This window comes from Melospiza melodia, chromosome 6 (assembly GCF_035770615.1).
Source record: "Melospiza melodia melodia isolate bMelMel2 chromosome 6, bMelMel2.pri, whole genome shotgun sequence".
Classification (NCBI taxonomy): Eukaryota; Metazoa; Chordata; class Aves; order Passeriformes; family Passerellidae; genus Melospiza; species Melospiza melodia.
Window position 1 is genome coordinate 60374268 of NC_086199.1, and position 21140 is coordinate 60395407.

A 21140-nucleotide genomic window follows, 5' to 3' on the forward strand; every position below is an offset into this window, starting at 1 on the left:
CAAGTCTTTGCTAGATCAGAGCCTTTTACAGCATGTATGTTTAGTTCTGGTTTTAACAACCAACACACAAGTGATCAATGGGCATTCTAGCTATTACATTCACTGCTTTCATGATACACTTAAAACTAGTCCAAAATCTTACTGGAAACTGTAAAGGGTATACTGTTAAATATCCCTCTCTGCTGTAACTCACCCTATATAGCAAGACTTGCCAGGGACGCTAATGAAGCGAAGATGGTTTTGCAGTTTTACCATCTGTTATCAAATATACTCCTGCTATAGCAGAAACACAATTGTATTAGAATTTAGAAGTAACAAAAATTGAAATAAAAATTTTCTTTCGTTGTTTAAATAGCTTTGCTGCATAGTACAAAGAACAAAATGTTTGGATGATTAATAAAACATCTCAGGGCTGCTTAAATTAAGAAACAAGATGCAGCAAAAGAATAGTGATGAAGTTGAACATAACCACAACACAACAGAGATATAAATAAGAAACCATGTTATTCCACAGCCTTCAGGTTTAGACTTTAATTCAGGACAACATACCCTATTTTTATATTCTACAGGGAAAAAAAAAAAAAGTCAACAAAAAAAAAAAACATTTGAAATGTGAATGTCATTGAAAAAATTTTAAATGCTCCATCTACACTAGCTTTGTGATGATTGTAAAGTGCTTAAAAACAGCATCCCCGTAACCCTCTTTCCATCCTAAGTAAGGACCTCCAGGGTAAAAACTCTAAAGAACACTACAGTTTAGCTTCACTTATGTGTGCTGGACTAAAAATGAACACTTAATATTTATGTGAATCATTGTCAGTGTCAAGTGAGATGAAGCTTATAAAAATAGATCCAAATCAGGGAATGAGTTTTAAGACTCAGTGGGTAAATGCCTTTTTACGTACGGTATTATTTATAGATATTTTTTAATCTGTTCTGTCATCTTGTCTCTTAAATTATTAGAAAGTAAGAAAGAAGGAACTATAGCAAATGTAGATGAAAGAGAAATATTACTGGGAGCTGTGGCAGAATATGAGCAAAAGCCAGGAAGTTTAAAGCTGTGCTCCTAAGCCCCTTGCTTTCTGTATGAAAACAGTTCCAGCCTATTTTGCAATTAAATATGCACTTTTTAAAACTAGCTATGGTGTTGAAATAGGAGGAATGGTATTTTCCAGACTCTCAGGCATCCCTAAGACTTGCTACCACATCTAAAAACAAGTTAATCTCAAGCCTGTTTCGGGCATTGGGCTGAGTCCTGTCTCCATGGTCTCATGAAGCCTTTGTCATTCTACATTAATCAAAGTCCCCTCTAGATATAAATGTTGAGCTCACCACAGCCACAACAGAAATTCCAGCTCAACTGGATCTCAGTTTTTGTAGCTCTCTTAGAAGTCAGTGATGAGTGCAGATGGTCCCTAAGTTGATCTCCAAAAATTCTAAGCACCAAAAAACTTAAAATGTTGTTGTGGTAGCTTTTTACATCTATTTATCACATCTGATAAGGAGACTGCTGGTACTAATGCTACCCTGCATCAACAAGGTTCTGTGAGTCTCAACAATTAATAAAAAAACTTTTAAAAACTGTAACAAAAAGGACAATAATAATGAAATTATTATTAGAATTTGAAGCAAGTATTCAATATTGAAGGGCAAAATACTCAAGACAATTAGAATGCAGGTCACCTTGTAAGAAAATTCAGAGGAATAGGGAACATCCACAAGGCTTCTGCTGGGTTCTTGCAAACAGGGGAATGTTACACTTCACACGTAGGAATCTGGGGAGGTCATACTTACTTTCCTTCTGCTAGCAGGTGGAAAACTCTCCTTTGAAGCAATTGGAGCCATTTCTTCCTTTATACAGACACATTACACAACCTCTATCCAACAGGAAATAAAACTGGGTAAAGCAGGCAGCTGCTCTCTTCCCTGGGTCTACGTGGTTATAGAATCCTGCACAGGGGGAGTGTGTATCCATAGGCTTTTGCTTTTACCATTCAGGTATCATTTTTGTAAGCACCAAGGTGAAGTGGTTTTTGTATTCTCTTCATCCAGGTAGGATTTCAACTCAGCTGCATGTCTGCTGAGAACAACACACAGAGCTGCTCATTGATTTGAAGGCATTTCTTGCAAATATAAGCTTTTCCTGCTCTTGACTTCAATAGCAAGATCTAATTTAGACCAGTGAGAAATTGCATCTAATGTTTTTGTTCTAAATCTATTTTAGAAGTGAGATGTATGTGTTTACAATTAAATTTAAATTGCTGTAAATTTAAGCAGAGGTTTCAGATGTGAATATTAGGAATAATTGAGGGGTTTTTTTATTTCCACAAGGATATCTGAGGATATAGTTCATCCCAGTAGTCAACTAGGTTTTATTTAACAGTATCAGTCTAACAGATGCAATTTCCACTTATGATAACTGTGGGTACATAATTAATTTTAGTAACTGCAAAACTTATAGTAGAAATACTTTTATGTGACATCCCTTGCTCCTCACTTTAAAAATTGCAGAAAATAAAAAGTAAAAAGAGAGATTTCTGCTATGAGCTTGTACAACTGTCCAACTGCTTGTACAGCCTGCACAGCAGTTTATTCTAAAGATCTGTAATGTACACAAAGATGGCAAAAGGCTCACAAATACATCCAGAAATTATGTGTGAAAACTACATTCACAAGTCTTGCTCTGTGTTTGAGAGACCAGAAACTGTATTTTGACAGGAATATCAATAAGGACTTGGATTCAAATGAAAAAAAATGTTTTCCATTTAGTACTTACACTGCATAGGGTATTAGCCGTAATCAAGAAAAATTTCAGGATGGCATGAAACTCTCAAGCTGCATAATTCCCAATAACACTCAGTGGAGTCCTGCTATTAAAATGCCCACAGGCCACAAAAATGCTTTTAAGCCAACTCAGTTGCCTAAATTACAAATACTAGTTAACAAAATTCACCACAGGCTCACAACTTAGGGTAGAATATATTCTTTTTTAAATACATCTGCCTTCATTAAAATCCTTAGTGGTCACTCGTGGTTTTCAATCTCTCATTATGCTGAAGCAGAGACTTTTTTTTTCTTTTTAAACACACAGAAAGACATGAGGCTTAAGTAAAGTCACCATGCTTGCCACCAGCCCCTCTAACATTTATTGCACACAGTTATTTGTCTTTCCAATTCAGCTGCTCGTGAGAGTTGCAAGGAAGGGAAACCATTCATGACTTGATCTTTTTGGTGGTTTACATTTTTGGAAATTTTGTAGATGATATTTAGGGAGCCTTCTCACAATACATAGACATTTTGGCTAAGAAAGAATATTGTATGTACCCCAGTTTCAGATCTAGGGCTAGACAAATAAATGTAGATACATTTTGGCAACAAAATTTTTTTTTCTCCAATTTCTCCCTCTCCTCTCAAATAACACTTTTTCAAAGCTTTATCCTTTTCCCCATAAGAAAAATCCCAATTTCTCTTCTCTCCCCAATATTAATTTCTTTTGCTCCCTCACAAAAAAAGAACAAAGCAGCAAAATTTAAGAGGGAATACCAGGAGATAAAAAGGAAATAACTTTCTGCACAATATTTTACTAAAAACTGTAGGTAAGAAAAAAACCTTGCTTGTTTGAAATCTGAAGGACAAATATGACAAATCTTGTTGAATGTTTTCAAGGAAAAAAGGATGTCCTTTTTTTTTTTTTCCAGATTGCTTTTCATCATTTCCATTGAGTTACTTACAAATACACATCCATCTTATTGCAGTCTTTATCTTGATTGAGGCAAGGGTTTTTTTGTTTGGTTTGTTCAAAATTAGATGGGAATATAAACAGCTTTCCATGTAGGTCGGAAAAAAAAATCTTCAAATTATTCTCAACCTGGCACTGTGGTTTTTTAGCTTTTTCTGGACATGAAAATACTCTCTCTTTCAGAAGCATCAACATGTTCTTGTCCTTCTGATAGTTCCTCTTACACCCAGAATCTGTAGCACCAATTCTGGGTTTTAAACAGCATTTTAATCACTGTTGAATAGCTGCTCTCCTGCTCACAGAGCATGGGATGCTATGCAGTGGAGGAACTGCAGTCACCATCAGACGTGAGAAGGACATTCCTGAAGTGGAACTGCAGAAAATAGTGGTTGCAATGTAAGCAGTGAGAAGGAGAATGCCTGGAGGAGGATATATCTCCCAGAAATAGGAAATGGAAGGAGTCTTCAGAGCTAGAAAAAAAAAAATCACTGTAGCGAGAGGGAGGTCTCATCCCTCAAGGTTCACTGGATATTGAGGGACAAATAGAGTTAGGACCCTGGAAAAGGAACACAGGATGACAAATCAGCAGCTTGCTAGGAGAGAGAGAGACAGTCAAGAGTTTGAAATCTCAGACTGTGGCCAATTAGAGGAATTCCTTTTTCAGCAAGGTGACAACCTATTCAGAATAGTTCAAGTGAATTAGCAATATGCAGTACTTTCTGCATGTGCTGCAAGCAAAGAAACAGCCCTCACGAGAGCCCAGGAAAAAGGGGGTTTGCAGTAAGAGATTTTGAGGTCAAAATAGAAGATTTTGCTGTTGCAAGTTTGCCAAATAATAAAAAAATGATTAGGTTTTACGTGAAAAGCTTTGTGTATTGTGACCAGTGCTAATTCTGGAGAAGCCTTTGCTGTAAGGACACGTGAGGACTTTGGACAGCCTGTTCTGATGCACTCATTTTCTTCTGTGAAGGTGAGACACCTTGATGGCTGGCACAAGAACTGGAGAACTGGGCAGGACAAAAAAAAAGAGAGAAAGAGGCCAACTTCATTTCCTTAAGAGCTCTAGAGTGGATATTTCAGCATTCCAACCTAGCCAAACTACCTTCTCCACTCAGGAGTCCTGAACAAGCATTATGTCCTTCACCACACACACAGACTCTTTTCAGCTGTGATCCAAGACTAAATGGGATTTCAGGAGAAAACAACTGGCTTGAATACTTAGGGCACTTGTGGAAGTGAGAGCACACCACAGGCACTTGCTCTGTCAGACTAAAAGATGCTGTGCTGGTTCCAGCAGTGGTCCTCATACAGGAATTATTCTGGAGGTGATCCTCATGCACCCCTTTGCCCTTGTTTGATCACACTTTTTTTTTTTTAAAGGGGTCTAGAATATATGAGCAATCTTTAATTGCGAATATTTGCTGTCTAATGAAAAGCTGTGGCTTCTTAATGTATTCTGTTCATTGAGAACTCCAATATGAAAATATGTGTAAGATTCAGGGGCAGATACAGTGATGGGGCTGAAGCAACAATGAGATATGGTAGCAAAGAAAAGTGTTACAATTTTATTTGGGAAGCCCAGAAATGCACCAGCTCTTGCCACGACTTCAAATGAGACTTCTGGCAAGCCACAACCTCTTGGTAATGATTTACATCTATAATCAGGATAATAGAACATTATTTATCTAACTCTTCTGGGTATTGTGGAGACTAACAGTTGCACAGTAATTTGGAGATAAATTGGAGACACTAGATGAATTTCCACTCTCATGTTTTCTCTAAGCAGGTGAAGTGAGGACATGACACAGAAGGAACCAAAGTTTTCTCAAAATAAATCAGAGAGATCAGAAGGCAATTTTATCTTTGCTTCACTCTGATTATTCAGCACTCCTCAGTAAGATTGACAGGAAATGAGAAAACAAAGCTTTCATAGATGAGGAAGGTAAAATCTAGTAACACTTAACACTGCATCTGCAAAACAGTTTAAAATCCACAAAATTATTTCTGCCATTTCAGATGAAAAATTAATGCAAGATGCACCCAGCACATTGTGCCAAACAGACTATCGACAGATCTAATAAATAACTTTTAATTACATAATGAGAAAAGTTAAACATATATCTCCTCATATAAGCCTTTTAAAACAAAACCATGTAAAGTTAAACACTAACATGCCATTACCAGACCCCACATTTTAACTGGCCCTGACTTATGGCAATCCCATAAAGTCAGAAAACAGTTTAAGTGAATTAACCCTCTCTCTCCATAATCTGTGTATTCTGATTAAAGGTTCTGAATGGAAGGAGCAAGTTATTCATCATCCCCGAAGTGCAAAAGAATGGACCTTTGATTTTTGTCTTGGCTGTTGTCACAAAACACATCCTGCCTTCCCAGAGCAGGCAGACTGTATGAGCTGAGAGCTGTCTCTAGCAAGGTGGGTCTCTCCCAAGAGACCAACACTCTATGAGATGCCAGAGCAGATGCTGTATGTGCTGAAGCCTGACACACACTGGGACACCCTGAGCAATCCCAGGAAGGCACAAAGCAGAGTAGGAGCAGTCACCTTTTCCTCAGCTGGGCTGGCTCTGTCTGCATGATCATCCTTATATTACAAGACCTCTGACACAAAGGCATCAGGCAGATATTGAAGGTGAGCTAATCACTTCCCAGGGAAACATTCAGCCAGAAGGGACAGAGGTATTGCTACAGATCAGAGAGGAGGCAGAGAAGTCAGACAGACATGGCAGAATGACACTGGGACCACATCTGGCAGTGTGTTGAGACAAGGAGTAGCCCAGTTTTTGCCCTGGAGACTCAGGGAGCAAGGCAGATGATAAAACAGTTGCCCAGATGCCAATGTCTCTGAAAATGCCCTGTGACTGGGATGCAGGCCAGAGGGTGTATTGCAGATATGTGAGCAGCACAAGACACTCCACTGAAATTATCTCGTAATTCTTGCTATAGGTGAGCAGAAAATGGCTGGATGCCTTGGGCATTGCTTAGGGGCCACTGTGTTCCTCAAAAATACGTACTGCATTTGAAGGATTAATTCTACCTTGTATTTACCATGGATTTATTCCTTATAGCACACAGGGATAGCCCAAATTCACTTATATCATTACCTAAATCAAGGAATCAAGAGCGTCAAATTTGACTTCTTTGTTAATTATTTTTTCCTTGAGTAATTCCTAAAAGGACCAGGAATTACTGCTTTTCCAAATAGAATAACAACAGAAAGCTGCTGGAATTTCAACCAAAAAAACAACCAAAACCAAAAACTCTAACCAACAAAACCATTCCTTTTTTCCTCGGTGTTCACTAGCTATAATTAATGTGAAGTTAATCAAAACTCAAAGCAAGATGATAAAAAAAGGTCAAAAAGCAATTATATTAGAAATATGTCCCCTAGTCAATTGCTTGCTTTTCAGGCTTTAGCTCTGTGGCAATTTCAGTACTTATGCAACCACCATAGAATTTTCTAGGTCTGACTTTTACTTGAGAAGCAGAAACTTCTCACCAACCAACCCCTTCAGGTCCAAGCCCAGGAACTTTTTTGTCATGGGGGTGGGGTGGGGGGGAGGAATGAGCTTCCTTCACACCCTCAGCCCCCTCAGATGCCACCACTGCATCAGAGAAGAAAGTATCACGCACCTTCCTGCTCACTGCAGATCCAGTCAAGGACACTGGGAATCAGCCGGGAGCCACCTCCTCGTAGCACACAGCCCTAGCAGGGAGAAACCCTCTGGGGAAATCAGTTCATGGCAGGTTTCATACTGTGTCAGGTTAACAGCATATGTATCCCTGTCCTTTTAGCACAGGTTGGAAGGAACAGTGTTTGCTAAGGCTACATAGCCAAAAAGCACACTTTAAAAATACACGCTGTAGTCAGATGTCTGCTTGTAACATTTATGACTTGGCAGATTGACTCGCACATCAGGCACACATTTGATGGTTAATTCTCAGCCCTAATGCAGCAGAGCAGTCTTCTACCTGGCTGGTGTCTATCCTTTTCAAAAGGCAAAGGAGTGCATAAATTATGTTTAAAAAGAGGTAGGCATTTTCTGCCCACAGAGTGGAGTCACTGTAGGTGGATTATTATCCAGGAATACCAGAGAGGCAAGAAGTCTGCGATTTAACCCATTCTTTGTAATCTCCTTGCCTGCTACTGTTGGTACTGCTGACAGTCTGAAATTATCCATATGATACAATTTTTCAGGAGGTTCTGCAGCACAGCAGCTGCATTTCAGACAGTCAGCAGGAGTTAAAGCCCTAAAGAAAGGATTTTATTCTGAAATAATACCAGCTAAACCCTGCAGCAGCATCCACTTGTCTCTGCTGATGTTGGCAGCTATGAGGTTGCTCCAGTTTACTCCCTCACCAGGCCCTGCACTATGAATGTCACGTCTTAGCAGAACAGGATGAACTCTAAACCACCTTACAGATGACCAGCAGGATTTTGAAACCTATTTCTTCTGCAATATCTTTACTACCGGGAAAACAAAAAGCAATAGTTTTCACAGTGCAAACTGAGACATTTGTACATCAGGATACAGGCATGGCCTTTATCTAGCACAAATAAGGCATAGAGATGTTCAGCTGAACACAACCACCTGCATTTACTCCAGCCAAGAACTTGGTCTTCAACACTGACCTTAAAGAAACCATTGTGAATAGTGATGAAGAAAAATAATCAGCACTGGGGCTGAGCATCCCTAAATTCCAGTGGTATGCCTACAAACTGCTGACAGTAAGCATCTTCAGAAATAGGATCTATAAGAATAGCCAAAAAAGAGGAGGATTTATAAATTTATGAGATGAGTTTTAGATTATCATAGGTATCCCTGCTCTACTTCAACATTTCATATTTATGCAAAGAGAAAAATATTTCCTTGTCCATCACAATTTTTAGAAATTAAAAATACTTTACAAAAGTTACTTAATCCTTTCAGTATCCTTAGTGAGATATGGAAGCACTCTTTCAATTTTCTCACAAGATGTGTGATCAGAGGCACAAAAAGACACTGCTTATTTCTTAAATTAATCAAAATAAATAATTAATAAAAATGTGAAAGAAGTCCTGGCTCCCCCTGCTTAAAAAAAAATTTCACCAGAGTCACCATTGTCAGTAGATCTAAACAGGTCAAAAGCAGTAATACTAAATCCAGGGGTATCTCTTCTGTATTTAGTACCAATGGATGCTGCTCTAAAACCTGTGATTCTCCCTGAGAAGGGTAGCAAAGGCTCAGTATTTTCTGGGCAGATGGGCATCTGTAAAATCATCCTGATCTTCTTCCATGCATACCCATCTTTGCTCTCTAGCAGATGTGCAAATATCTTAGACTCACCAAGTGCCACCGGGGTGCAGGCAAGGACATGGACTTGTCCCTGTCCCCTTCTGACCACACACAGGGAGGAGGCCAAGAGCTGCTGGCGAGTGCATCCTACAAGAGAAAGACACCAGGCAAGGTGAGCCAGAGCCACCTCTTGAGAGGACACAGGGGAGAGATTTGCAATGAAAGGAAGAGCTGTGCTGTGTTAGTCAACAGAGCTGTTTGTGCCCAGGGCACAAATGAGAGGAATCCCACAAGAGGAAAGGGGAGTGCAGAAACACTTCTCAACAGCAACATAGCACCTGCCCTTCCCACCTTCCTCCTCACCATCCCCTGCAGATGCTCCCCTCAATGGCTTGACCATACTGGCTTGCAAGGTGCTCAGTTTAAAACTATTGCCAGTAGACTGAAATTCTTATTTCTCATTTGCACCACAGAGGCACTGGGCACAATTTCCATCATAGTCAGACATCTCCTACCCCATAACAAAGAATGCTAAAACATTCCAGAACTCCTTCACCTTCCTTCAGCAGGCTGTGCATGGGATTGCCCAATGGTCCAATTAAAAGCCCCAAACATGCAGGATCCCTTTACACTCCCATGTCTGCTTATAGCAATACTTCAGTTCATTAGTTGAGCTCAGCCCCATTACTGGGAGCACTGAAGTTCAGGCTCCTTGCTAAACAGAAATCTGGGCAAGCAGCCTGAACTTTCTGACTACCTTAAACTCCTGAAGCTGCTCTCTTAAATAAAGCATTGCTCAGCTCTTCTCTTGGAGTTCTTGAGTAGTTTTGTATTTTGTTTGATAGTTGACCCTGGTACTTGCTGGTAAAGCTGAGATGGAATTCTTCCATGTGATCCTGTCAGGGTTGAAATTTTTAATTTACAACTATATTAACTTTCCACTTAAAAAAAAAAAAAAGAAAATAAAAAAAATAATTCTCTTTTATCAGTCTTTTGTAACACAAATTGCAGGGAATGATTTTAAGATAACACATGAATTAAGGGCATCGTTGGCATAAAACTAAATTCTGTTTCAACACTGCCAAATGGTGCAGTTCAGGAATAGATATAGAGATTTCCAAAAATAACATTTCTACCATGAAAAGTTCCCACAAAATTCCCCAAAATTATTTTGGAGACATACTACTGCCTTTATTACTTTATTTTCCTCCGTGTAGTTTATTATTTTCATGGAGGAGCACTCAGAGGGTGCCATTACAGAACAAAGCCATGCTATGATAGCTCACTTAAGTAGGGAGATTGAGATAGTTTGCAATGATAATTAGTATGAGCAAAATAACCTTAATTTTTATAGATACATACATCCACATACATATTTAAAGTCTAAGAACCATTTTCTTCTTTTCTACAAGTGTGGAATCTAGTTGGAGAGTTGGGAAAAAAATCTTTCTACAGAAAATAGAGGAGATCCTCTCCCAGTATAAATCTCAGGGACCCTAAGTCATTATGTTTTTTAATTTAGAAAAGTCACTGTGATTGTTTAATGAGTTCTTGTACTCTTGTACTCTTCGTTATCACTCAAAATATGAGCCAAAAGCAGTCTGCTTGTTTCTACAGGTGTGACTTATGAATAATTAAATAATTCCTACACATTTGTGAATATTTCCACAGCATTCATGAAACAGTTTCTAACATAATCCAGAGACATCTGCAACAAGGCCTTTGACCTCCTGTATCAGAGTCCACCAATGAACCCAGTTGTCCCTTTGCATATTCCTAAGGTTGTGCCCCTCCCTTAGAAAAGGATAACACCAGTGGAAACAGGAATTTAAATGCTGTCTTTCAATATCTTTAGCTTTTTCTCAGCAGAATATTTTCCTGTCATAAGAAAACAGAAACTGAGGCATTATGTTAACACCCATGCATCCAGTTTTAAATCCCATGCTACTCCAACACATTAAATCAGTTTTCCCAGGGAGAAGGATAGTTTCCCCAAGGATGGCTGTTATCTTGGGCCTCACCAATTTTCAGATCTCTTAGGTCACCTTTTTTTTTTTTTTTACCAATAATGTAATTATTACTTTTTAAAATCATCTTTGTACAAAGTCCAGCCCAAGGAAAAGCTGATTGAGAAGGAACTGATTTAAGAAACTGAACAAGACATAGTCAGAACTTGCTAAGGCATCTGATGAATTGAGGCACATGCTGCAACATACCAGACATTTGTAGAGCAGAATTAGATGTCACATTGCTCATGTAGTGTCCAAGATGCTGGGACTTTCTCAGGACTTTACAACCCTCATTTTTGCATTCTCTGTTCAGGAAAGCAAGTGAGGGAGCACAGCGCAGTAAGGTTTTATCTGACTGGAGCAGGACACGTTGGCAACAGCAATACTGGGAGATCCAGCACAGCAGCCTGGATGTTATCCATCTAATTTCAGTATCTAATCTCTCTAGACACTTATAATCTGACACTCAGTGGTGTGCTCCATCTTAGCTGATAGTGAAATCATTTAATACAAGTGGGTAGTGAGGTAGGTGACAAGATGATTGATGGCAATATCTTCATTTAAAGCTATATACCACCACCAGACAGAGATCTAGAGCAGCTCAGGAGCTCTGCCTAAATTTGTTGGTATCCATGGAAGTGTATCATGCCAGAGTGTGGCTTATACCATCTACTAAATCATTTTCCTAAAAGGGATGTAAGCTACCTCATGCCCATTAAGGCAGAGTGTCAGCATCTCACAGGATACTCAGCAGTGAGATTACAGTGAGCTCCATCATTTCTCCCTCCGGGCAGTCTGAATCTTTTCCACTGCCTTACAGGAAACAGAAGGAATGCTGGCTCCCTGGAGCTACCTGTACTTCCACTGTGACCTCAGGTGCCCCAGGAGCAGAGATGGTGCTGTTTGACAAGCACCAACACTGCCCATGCTTGGGGTTACCACTCTGTCCTGCACATTCTGCAGTGGGAATCTGACCCTTGGAGGCAAATCTGGTGTCCAACATTTGCTGCAAATGGATGGGGGTCCAGAAGCACCAAGAGCACAGATGAAAATATAGTGATGCTCCTGAAAGTGATAGATAGAAAGTGATTCATATTAAGACACATTATTAAAGCATGGAAAAGCCTCTGCCTCTCTATTTGTTCATAGAACTCCTGCTTGGAGAGCTCAGAGAGCAGACTGGATCCCACAGGGAATCCCTAAAAAGTCCACTCTTGATGAGTCTGCAGTCAAAGCCTAAAGGCAGGCTCATGTAAAGGAAAAAGGGGCTGTACTGAGTTTATGAAGAAGAAATGTCTGATCTTTCCTTTCTTAAGGGCCTTAGGCACATGAGTTTGTCTACTTTTTTCCAGCCCTTAAGCACAGCTGTTTCTAGGGAAAGCAATGGCAGAAGAGTCCCTGTCCACCCTTGTATTGCCATGGAGACACAACCTGACTACAATTTCCACAGTCACAAATTCCCTCAAATTCAAGGGGTTTTTAAGTCTGCAGCCAACCTATTGTTGTGCCTTAAGGAAAAATATATGGGAAAGTGTGTTGTCACTTCCATCAGCATTCTCATAGAAACTGAGTCCATACAGTCTCAGACTCACTGTTCAGACCTGCACAAGAGCATCTGAATGCATTTTTATTGGGCTCCTGTGGGGCAAAACAATTAAAAGACCTTCCCCATAATTCATTAAAGAATACTAGAGGTAGTGGTTAATTCTTACCAAATTCTTCCATGCTTCATTCAAGGTCTACATCGTAGGGCTGTTTCTAACCCAGCAGCAGCACAAAGATGAGCTTTCAGTAAAACCTGCATTGTCCAAGGTGTTCCAATGGCCATAACCAACAGTATTTTCCTGCAAAAAGGCTGAATTTACATTGTTTGCAATAAGACTGTGACATACCAGCATTTTACACCCTTTGAACAGCAGGGATAAGATGAAGAGAATTTTATGGCTAGTGATTGCCTTTCTTAATGAAGGAGCTTTGTCTCTCCCAGTGCCGTGTGTTGTTGCAGTTTCTGTGGTAACGACTGATTGCACAGAGAAAGAAGTCAGTGTAAATTGCTGGCATGTAAACAACAGCTACCTTCGGGTCTGGTTTACATATACCCCTTTTCTGACTCAGTTTATGATCCATTTCTACAAGGTAACTGTTAATGCCTGCAATATTTATTATTTCCATTTCGAAGCCATTCAGCAAATGTCCTATGTGACATACCTCATGTGCCATACCTTGCCAATGCTGAAATACAACTTCTAATTTAGAATAAAACCCAGCTGATTTTTGTCTCCACAGAAAAATTAATTCTTTAGAAAAGCAGATGTAAACTCTCTCAATAAAAATAACACAACGGAAAACATAAAAGTACAGAGTATAAAACATATACACATATATACTAGCAAACAGAAGATGACATGATGTGAAAGGTAAGAGCAGGTAAACCTTTTTTCCATATTGTTTCAATGGAAGAATTTGTTGTGTATGAATCTCAGAGAATAAAGCATTTCAAGTGACTGCAATGAAGCAACAAAGAAGTCCAGGCTTAATAGTTTTCATTTTAGAAAAACAGTTCATATTCACAGAGTTAAGGTTTCAGTAACCATACGTAAAACCTTTAAAATAACTCAGGAAATGCCTTCAGAAATCAAGACTGCAATGATTGGTGCCATTTCTTTCACTACCCACATCTACTCACACCCTACTTCTCTAGAAACACATTCTCAAAATGGAAGCAGCTTCTTAAGCACCAAGTTGTGTTTCTGGTTTACTGAATTCCCACAGAGTACTGAAGTTTCATTGAGTAGAAACCAAGGCATCCAGACAAATTTGTTTAGTCATGAAAGTAAGAGAAGAATGGAAGACAAACAAGTTGCAAGAATGGAAACTCCTGAACTAGTTTTCCACCAGCTTCTCACCATCCACATATGCTTTATGAAATGTGTGTTGACTAAGACACAGGACTAGCTCCTTAAAAAAAATGGGGCACAGTCATTCATTTCTCTCAATCTAGTTCTGAAGAATGCTCCTTAACACAGACATTTCAGGCTACCCTAACCACAGCATTCTCAGCTGAATCACTTTCTTACCTGAAGTGCTAAAGTGATGCCAAATATTCCATAGAAATATGTTGACATACACCAATCACTTGGCAGCCCAAATCCTGCTGCAGTCAACAATAGACTTATACTGGCAGAAGCAAGGTGGAGCTATTTCTGGAAGTTGTTTAATGTGATGGTGACATGGCTGAAAATAAACAGCCCCAGCACGATATACTGGGCCGGCAAACCCCAGTTGTTGTAGTGTTAGGTCTGACCATGGCAAAACAGGCTTCACTTGGCTCTGGCACCCAGGAGTCAGGGTAATGGAGGTGTCCAGCTGGTCCTGGAGCGCTCAGACTCAGCAGTGCCACAGCTGCATTTCCAGTGTTGCACTTGTTACAGCACATTCTTTAATATTACATTACTTCAGCTTCTGAGTGGAGATGGACATTGAGTTGCTTTTCACAGGGGAGTTCTCCTGGGCAGGGCTGCTCTTTGGCTTTTAGCATTTCCTTTCACAACAGGCAAGAGCTATTCCCATCACCTCCTGGCTGTTTGTCGTTGCTCTCCAACATCATATCAAGCTGTCACACCAGGACAGCTACAGAGCTGCAAGCACTTTGAGTCAGCACGGCTTCACAGTGAGGGGGATGGCCCTGGAAAGGCAGGAGCAGCCTCCCCTCCCAGCTCAACAGCTGCTCCAACAGGGACAACCTCAGGTCACCCCCAGCTGCTCTCTCACCAGAGGCTCCAAAGGCTGCCCGGCACAATCGCATGGGCAAGGAGGAAAAAAGCAAAATCCCAAAGGCCACACTAAAGATGTCCCCCATGGATTAGCTCTGTTTTAATCAATCCACATGACACGTCTGCCACATGTCAACAGCTTTCATTTTTCCTTGCTGTAGCCTCTCCTTCCTCTCTCAGTAGTTCAGATGGTCAAATCTGGGCCCAATCCACTTTCAGTTTGGGCCGATTCCTCCTCAGGATTTCTGGATAACCCTGTGTTTGAAGGCAACTAGGATCCAATCCATTTCCTTGGAAAAGGACAGTCAGCAAATCCAGAGGCCTGATTCTGAAGGAAGAATTCCATGCTCAATTCAGGCGCCCATTTCCATGAAATGTTATCTGGCAGAGGTTGAAAGGCAATGCTTAAGGCACCTGATGGATATTGAGGGATACTTTTTGATTTTCAAATTTAAGTAATAATTACCTCAAGAGGAATTGGTACTATGTTAACAAATCCTATTACAGATTTGTCATTTTGAGAAAGGATCCCCTAGTTAATTTTTTTAATTGCACAACAACTTTAGTTGACACTTTCTAAAAAGAGATCCATTATTTTATAAACGGCCCTCTCCGATTCTACTGAAATTAACAGCTTTTTAAAAAAATAAAATAATTTAATTTGCAGGTTAACTACAGGTTTTCTAAATATTTAGCCAGCATTTCACTACACTAAGAGAAACACTACTACCTGTTTTTATCCAGTTATAAGGAAAATATATCTCATTGCTCGAGTATATAAACCATCACCTACCATTTGCTTTAGGAGAGAAGTATTTTTAAATTAAGATTGGCTAATATTTAACCTAGAATAAAACAGTGATAATATTTATTCTATTTCTCAGACTTAAATAATAAGACCACTAGCCCAAGGCAAGGAAAAGGGAGAAGCAAGGTATGTGCAAAACAATCAGACATTTTATTATACTAATTAATATTTCAAGATGTCATGGGTTTAAACATTTCCCCACATATTTATTACACTGCCCTTGGACATCAGCAAGCATTTCATTATTGACTGTGATGGAAAGAGAACCTCACCTGTATTCTGTCCTCCATACTTAGCCAAACAATTCATCTGGTATTGACAGATGTCTGAGACAGCAGGACTTTTATGTTGCACTGATGCTAAATACAGCAATTGGCAGCCTTGTCTCTGGCCAAGAGAATTTGGGCCATCAGAGACAGTGTTTCTGTAACTACTCCTGACAAGAAGAATTAATTGTTTTATCAATTTTCTTCAGATTTAAAAACCTGTATTAATAATTTGCTTGCTTGCAAACTGAAAGATAGATTGGTACCAATATTTAATTATGGTCTGGTCAGAATCCCATAGCAGTCTAACTTTTCCTTAAAACATAGACGTTCTTTACAGGTTTTTGGGATTTCTTTCTGAGAACAAAGGATTCAGTGGGGCAGGGCATTACCAGCCAAGGTTTCATGTTTCTGTTTATCTGGGAGGGTTCTGGCTAGAAACAAGCCTTGGATGCCAAGAGATCTATATAAAGAACATGGCCTTAGTGATTAGGTCCTAGGATGTGGCACACAAAACACAAACAAACAAACAAGAGCAAGAAACAAAGATGCAGATTTATGATCCAAACCAAGAAGCCAAGAGTACTTGTGGAGATTCCCATAGCAAAGGAAGAGGAATGAGTGAGAACACAAAGTACTACAAAAACTGTCAGTTATTTAAGGCAGAACTGGTAAAAATGAATTGGAAAGTTTCCAAAGTGCCTTTTTGCTTTATTATTTATAATGGCAACTGCTTTGTATAAACTACCTTACACAATTGTTTTTTGCCTTCACCCTGATTTATCTTACTTTCCTTGACAGATTCTGCCAGAACTGTTTAATAATAATTTGATGTGCTACATGCAGATTTTCCTGTCTACCCTCAACCCTCACAGACAACCCAGCAGTCTCACTGCAAATCACATAGGGATCCACCATGCAGTTTCTCTACATAAAAGATGTTGCTTTGCTTTCAGAGAGAAAAGGTTTGGCTTTTTTGAAAAGTCTTCTTTCAGAAGCACAAGAAATTAGGGGGAAAAAGAAATACATTACCACTATGATGCTTAAAGACTCCTTAGGGATACTCTGCACTCCCCATTCACATTCTCTGCTTCATCTGCATGCAGAGCTCTGAGACACTAGAAAAAGAGCCAGACAAGGGGAACAGAACTGAGAAGCAGAAAACTGTTAACAAAGAGTTTCTTTCCTTTTGAGCATATTGCCCAATTAAAAAAAATCTTTAAAAACATATTTTGCGTGCACTCAATGTTTTCTAAAATGCTCTTCAGTGTTTGAAAAATAATATTAAAAACTAAGGAGCTTGGGAAGAAACATGAAGAGATATAAATTCAATTGAAATATTAGTTCAAATTTGATCTGAAATAAAAAATCAGAAAAGTACATAGAGGAAGATACAAGTGACAGGAGCTGCAGGAGCTGATAGCAATGAATGGTGTGGAACAGCTGAGACTTAAGTCCATTTTAGGGCACCTAGAGCAGGCATGGACATAAACTTTGCTGGACAGGTTGGAGTAAGACGAGACAATCTGCAACCTGCCTGATATAAGAAACAAAACATAACTGAATCTGATTGAAATTTTGCTGCAGTTGACAGTAAAAGGAAACCAGAAGTTTGTTCTTTTAAATAGGGTGGGAACAGGAGGAGACCTGTCTAAATGTTACATGCAATGTTTTTGGTTATGTATTCAAGTTCCTCACGTGTGCTCCTCCAATTAACTGAACTAAATCAGTTGGTCAGGGTCTTAATTTGCCCACAGAATAACATCCTGACATGGCATGTGATTTTTGCACAGTTTTTGCGGGTTGGGTTTGTTTCTTTTCAACTACACTGAATTAAGATTTTCTAGGAAGGAAATAAAAGATCTGCCAGATCTCAATGTGGGACTAACTCAAGTAGGACAACAATGGTGCTTTTGTATACACCACCTGTTAACTAAAGTCATTCCCACTTATGGGTAAGAGTTAACACCTCGACTGTGGTGCTTTACCACAAAAATCTTTCTTCCCTGCGTCCCCTCTGTGAAGCCATGACTTGCAGATACCTTCAAAGTCCCTTGACTAAGAGCTTTAAGTATACTTGAGACTGCAGCACATTTGAAAGGTCATTATTTATCACCATTCATCAAATAGGAAGCAATTAATTTTAATGGAAAAATCAAGTCAATACATCAAGAGGGGCTTTTTTTGACATGCCACAGTTTTATGAACTGCTGGGAGAAAATGAGGCAGCCTGTAGGGAAGCAGGAAACCTTTTATTTACTAGTGAGGAGAATCCTAACAGGCTCTCCTGTTTTGTGGTATGTAAGGTAAAACACAGCCAGATAGTACAGCAACATTTAAAAATCACATAGCTCAAATATTTCCCTCACACACACAGTCCGGTCTCCTTCTTTCCAAATATTTGCAGTGAGAGTTCATTTTCCTTCCTGCTTGCCCTCTCGCTGAACAAAAATAATGCCAGCAAAAGCCCACTGCACGCAACTGAAATGGAAAAACAGCTAACAAATATAAAGTAGTCAGAATGAACCAGGCTGGTTTAATCTCATTCTGATTTAACAAGGTTATTTTGTTTAACAATTATTCTACATCCTTCAGAAAAAAAAAAAAAAAAAAAAAAAAACCACAACAAAAAAACAAAAACCAGAGAGAGAGAGAGTGCAACCAAGAAGCAATTAGTTTACACAAATCTCCTTTGAACAACATAAGGAGAAGAGTCTTGTAGTCTTTCCCCTCTCAGGATATTCCTTCCTGGATGAAGTGCTTTCAGAGGGATGCTAACTTGGAACATAGCCACAAAGTCCTCCTGCCTCAGGCCTGGCCCTCAGGCCTCCAAAGTCATTAATGCCTCCAGAGGCAAAGACTCTCCAGGAAGATCGCGTTTGTACCAGCTTCACTTCACACAGCCCCTACAGCTCGCTGTGGGGACAGAGAGGAGGAGAGAGGGAAATCCTTCTGTGTGGAGGGATATCACAGCTGCTGTTGCAGATGTAAAGAGACCCTGGCAGCTCAGGGACTGCCTGATGTGGATGGAGGCACTGAGCATTCAGCACGTGCCAAACGAAGGGGACGGACACACACAAGTTCCACAAATGCTGTATCAGAGAGAGCTGGAGATACTCCAAACTCTGCTGATACTCCCCCAAGACATAGAGTGAAGAACTCATTGCTGCAAAATGGAAATCACACTCCTGATTCCTCCTGGCTGAGGAAGGAGGGAAATACTGCACAAAAGGTTTAAAAGCCACAACCATGGCCCAGCAATGGACTACCATGCTCCAGAAGCAGGCACAAGGTGGCCTCCGCAAGGAGGCACAACTCTTATTAGCTGTAACAAAAGAAACTCTTCCCTTCTGCATCCTCCAAATTCAGCTTTCTTACCATCTTTGACACTTTAACATGTCTGTCTCCCCAGAACAACAATATTGTTGGGACAGGATGGAAATAACATGATGTTGTATTTTCTAGCCACAAAGATAACAAGGATGCAGAGCTCAGATTAATTCTCGTCAAGATCATCTAACAAAATATAGAAGCAACAAAACATTTTGTAGTCCCTCTGCATGTGTTGCAGAGAACATTTAAATTGAGGGCTGTGCTAACTTGGCTCAGGGTTGACCATTTTGCCACAGAGATCACAGAACAATTTTTTTTTCCTGAACTTGCTTTGTGAAGGTACAAGATCCTGAAAATACTTTAGGGATAATTTTTTGATGCAAAAGAAGAAATCAATTAGGAGTGAGATTTCTCTCAATTTGAATCTGACAGGAAGTGATGTTTTGGGAATGCAAATCTCTCCAGTATTGCATGGATCCTCTGAATTCTTAGAGCAGCTAGGCAGCTTAGATAGGTAGGCAGACACATCTGATGATGGCTGAACCAGCTGGGTATGAACCACAACTGAAAATGCATTTCATAGTGCTTAGAGCAAGCACTATGGTCCCAGCCCTTCTGTAGCAACTGGAATGAGGAGTTAATGGATCCAAGTGTGTTCTCACATCATCATTGCCATGGTCACTGCATTAATTTTAGATTATTGCCTTACTGATTTACAGTGAGTCCCAAGAGATCAAAACCAAACCACTGATCTCCCTTATCCTTCCCTTCTTACATCTTACTGCCAGAGAATCCGTAAGTGCTAGTCAGATTTAGCCCTGCCATAATTCTACTTAGTTCTATCTGAAAGCTCTAGTGCAACGTGAAATTTGGTCTTGTTTATGGTATTTAAAGTTCTAAAGAGATTATTCTAAGCTTAGTATAAATCACGATGGAAAGAAGCCTGCACGCAAGAGTAGGGATTTCCAGGCCACTTAATGACTTATCTGTAGTCTCTATTTCATTCTAATGAAATAAAGGAAGTACTCTGACCCTGTGAAATGTCTTCAGTACCAGAGAATCCTTATTAAAGACACATAACTGTGATGTTATGAAAAACCCAACCTCAGCCCTGTGTCCCTTATTTTGCATTTCTAAAACTAACTTCAGTTCAATGTAGGCCATAAACTTCACAAAGCATTGAAAGTCCACCAATGTCCATAGGAAGATTAGTGCTAATTGGTAGTGATCTTCAAAATGAAATCAGTTCAGAAATGTTAAAAGAAAATTATAAAGCGGGGACTTACCACTAAGTCCTGGGAAATATCATTGCTAAGCAGTTGCACTAATTAGAGAGAGGGGAACAAAAAAATATGACCCCAATCTAGCTAAGGGCTCAAATAACTTAAGCCCATTTGAACTGGGCATCAAAGTTATTCACTCTTCTTCAGAATTAAACATGTAGTTCTTGCTTAGCTGGACTAAGGCTCAGAAATAGGAGACAACATATTTCTCCTTTTCATCTTGAAAACTGCCTTAATTATATGTTGGTGATCCAAGCAAGGCTTAATCCTCAGCTCTTTAAAAACAGCCTGCATTTCTGCAGTTCTCAGTTTTCCCACTTTTAGCCCCAGAGCACAAGGCATCATGCCTGGTACTTGCTGGCACAGCTGGCTCAGATGCTGAGCATGGCATTGCAGACTCGTGGCATCTGCCCCCTCCCTCCCAAGAGCTGAGACTGATGCATGCTGTCTGTCCCTCACAGACAGTCAAACAAAATTTTCAAGTCTTCCAAGCCACCTCTGGCAGGTAAGTACACATCACCTAGCAAGGGACACGTGCATCCCCCAGCTGGGTCTGCCCAGCTGTGCCCATCCTCAGAGGAATTCAACCCCTTTCCTGTAATTCTTACAACTCACATTTTCTAGAGCTTCTCAAA

At 39.8% G+C, this 21140-nt stretch overlaps 1 protein-coding gene across 6 annotated transcripts in view; it reads left to right on the forward strand.

The window, feature by feature from the left end:
- KCNC1 (potassium voltage-gated channel subfamily C member 1) overlaps positions 1–21140 on the forward strand; it is a 122890-nt gene that overhangs the window by 11783 nt on the left and 89967 nt on the right. The gene's annotated exons all lie outside the window — the stretch shown is intronic.